The sequence below is a fragment of the Rosa chinensis genome, chromosome 6 (assembly GCF_002994745.2).
Source record: "Rosa chinensis cultivar Old Blush chromosome 6, RchiOBHm-V2, whole genome shotgun sequence".
Classification (NCBI taxonomy): domain Eukaryota; kingdom Viridiplantae; phylum Streptophyta; class Magnoliopsida; order Rosales; family Rosaceae; genus Rosa; species Rosa chinensis.
In genome coordinates, this window is record NC_037093.1 from 46,453,492 (window position 1) to 46,456,963 (window position 3,472).

The 3,472-nt window shown below is 35.2% G+C and overlaps 1 long non-coding RNA gene across 1 annotated transcript; it reads left to right on the plus strand.

Moving 5' to 3' along the window:
- Nucleotides 1–801: 801 nt before the first annotated feature.
- LOC112168963 lies at nucleotides 802–3,251 on the plus strand. Its single transcript, XR_002924474.2, has 2 exons — nucleotides 802–1,060; nucleotides 2,825–3,251. It is a non-coding gene; the product is annotated as an uncharacterized LOC112168963 (long non-coding RNA).
- The last annotated feature ends 221 nt before the right edge of the window (nucleotides 3,252–3,472 follow it).

A 3,472-nucleotide genomic window follows, 5' to 3' on the forward strand; every position in this document is an offset into this window, starting at 1 on the left:
CTATAAATCTTGTACAAGAGGTTAAAAACAAAAAATAACCGTTAGATTACAACAGTAACAAAAAAAATATAACCACAATTTCTTATAAATACCTCACCTCCTATTTTTTCACACTTTTCAAAAACTTTGTCGGTGGTGTACATGTGCTAAAAGTGTCGGTGGAGTTAAAAAAAAAAAAAAGTGTGTCGGTGGACATATAATTTGTCTACCAATGAAATTTTCTTTGGTTGCATTTTCAAATTGTTTATCAATACTATTTATTTACATTATACATTTCTCATTTTCCAAAAAAAAATAATAAAATATTCGATGAACAGTAACTGACTGATGACCCTGACCCAACAGGTGAAAGCAAAGATCCAGTGGCAGTGAATAATTTCTTGCCTGGCAACGGGTGAACTTGCTCTTATGATTATCAGCTTTTAATTTTCCAGACCTTGACCAACTTGTTTCTACGATGATTACAGCAGACTTTAGCCACAATAGCAAAGAAGGTGTATCAGATTAGGACAATATTACTTGACTTGATCAAGCACAAGGCTGGTCCGTACAAATTTACATTTCTATCACATAAATGTGGTAAAAGAGTCCCAGACCTTGATTTGAAACAAACAATTATTTGCATGTGTGTGACGGTCAATGAAACAAATTATACATTATACATATATAAAAGATGTATATATGGAACAAATTATACATTACTGTTCATTCATGGAAGAAAAGACTATTTTGCCCTCATTTGACATTTTTTTACGGCTCTGCCACTGACCTATTTTTTCCCCTCTTCCAGACTGAGGCTTTTTGCTCTCCTTTCTTCTTTCTGCATCCTAAACTGCCTTCTTTCACTCCCTCAGATAGTCACCTCCTCAGCACCCTCTTCAACCGCGTCTTCATCGGAGATTCCAATTCCGGGTCGGGTTTTGTCTCCACAGGCCGGTCTATTTCAGTCACCAACAACAAAAGCCCACCTCCAAACTCACCCTCTCCTTACAACACAGCAAGAGTTTTCACCACTGCTTCAAGGTATAGCTTCAGCATCAAGAAAATGGGAACTCACTTGGTACGTTTTCATTTCTCACCGTTTTCAGCTCAGGGTTTTGATTTGATTGAAAACCCTTTGTTTTCTTTGGAGAATAACGTTGTGGGTTTTAGTTTTCTTGGCTATTGCTTATGTATGTGTGTGAAAGTTTGAATCTTTGGTGGGTTTTGATAGAGATGAGCTCGAATTTTTATTGAGATTGAAAATGGGAAACTAATTCAAAAGAATCAATGATGATTGAAGTAGAAGACAGGATAAAGAGGAACATAAAGGTTTAGAACATTGTTATGTATCATTTTTATAGCAATGAATTTGAAACAATCCACATTCGAAGTTGATATGTCAATGTTTCTTGGTTTGAATGGCAAATATAATAAACTGAATTGATGAAATGAAAACAGAAAGCTAAAATGTTCAGATTCATTCATTAAATTGAAGGAAGAAGCACAAAAAGGGATGAGCTTTGTGATAACAGGAGAGAGAGAAAGAAGCAGAGGAAGAGGAGTAAGTTGGAGAGGTTCAAAGGTTATTCTAATATGCGCTGTAGTTCTTACAATGCAATAGGCTTCCCAAGAAAATTTACCAGACCGTCCAGCCAATTTTAAGACTTAAGAACCACTCAAACAAAAAAAATATGTTTGGTCCACAAGACTTTTCGATTATTATATAGAGATATCTGGACCTTCAGAAAGTTTTTCTGCGTTCTCCTATACATTTGAATTCTCTTTAGCTAAGACATATATAGAACAAGGTATTAGGTTCTCAATCTCAAGTGGAGTTCGGCTATTTCTAGGTAGTTCGCCCCACAAGTGGAAGTTTCCCCCATGTATAGAAAAATATGTTCTCGACTTCTCGCCTACCCATCTGAATGTACAAAATTTTGAGTTATTGAGATTTGGTCATTACAAAACATTTACAGAATATATCTTTTCTTTTGCAAAATAATTTTTTATGATTATTAGGCCAATTGTTCTGCCTTCTGTTTTTGTATCAGTCTGACCTCAAGAGTTTCATTTAAATTCTTCTTTTCCATTTGAGGCTGTACCCGAAAATGTGAAGACCAATCCTAACAGCTGGTTGTATTTTCAATTGCAGTCATCAAACATGATGACCACTTAGTCTATGCTTTCTTTCTAAAGACAAAAGACTGTTTAATATGAGTGCTAAACTGCTAATGTAAAGAAATGGCCAAATAGACACACTCACTTTTGTGCATAAAGAACTTATTGCTGAGTTACTCATTGTTTTGCCTGTATTTCGAGTTAGTGTGGCTGTGGAAAAGTGCAAACTTGAAGATTATAGGATGACATTATGTAATAATTTGTTTCTATTGATATTGCATGTCGGTGTCAAAGCCTCAGCATTGTGACATTTTTGGTATTTTACAATTGTTGTGATACTCTGTTTTTTTCGTCATTGTTTTATATAGTTGAAATAATTATAATACTGGATTAACAGTGGAGGCTTTATTGGGAAATGAAGGAAACAGTATTAGACATGGGTTTTTGCTTTTTAAGCTTCTTTTGCTTTGTTTTCTTGAGTTTTGGTTATGGGGGCTTAAATGTTGTTCTTTTCTTGGGCGGTTAAGAGAGAATTAAATTATCAATGAATATTTGTTTAGATTGACATGCTTAATTAGCACGTAGTATTGTGTAAACAAGAGTGATTAATTAATTTAGAAGCCTGCAGGCAAAGAAGTGGGTCTTCTCTTGCTGAAATGTTAAAAGCTTGAAGGTGTGGTGGGTCATGTGCTATCTCTCTAATCTTTCTTGCATCTTTTTGCAGTTTTTGTGCGCGTGAGGCATAAGCTCCTCCGCCGGTTGCTGCTTCGGATTGTGAGAGAGAATAATTACTCTGCTTTTTGTTTAGGTAAAGATGGTTGAGCCTAATTGTGTTAGAGAAAAGAACAAGAGCTACTAGGAATTCCTTGCCAAACTATTGGCATCAATTGGCAATAGCTCCAGAAGAGAACGTAGAGAACAATTAAGGAGATGTAATGCAGGCTAGGTCCAAGTCATGGTTTGGGTTAGCTAAGAGGTCCAATGCAAATTCATGTTTAATTCCGGCTTTGCAGGAAAAAAAAAAAAAAAAAAAAAAGGCTCCTTGCAATCACATGTCGGACTAGAAAATGGATGGTCATAGCTATATTACCAATCTCAACTTGCCTTTGAAGCTATTAATATGAAATCACCATAAAATTGAATTGAAAATAGATGATAGTCTCTGTTATAAATTTTTATTCAATCTTTTTCTATGGTTGCGTGTGGTATAAATTTTTTATCCAATCTTTATCCTATGGTTGTGGATGGTATAAAGTTAAAAGTTATGACCAACTGAATCTCAGCCTTATTCTGCTTTACATGTCTTTACAGTACCCTATGAGGTCTATACCTGTCTTTAAAGTACCCTTTGTGGTCAGCTGTAGCTTTTGAA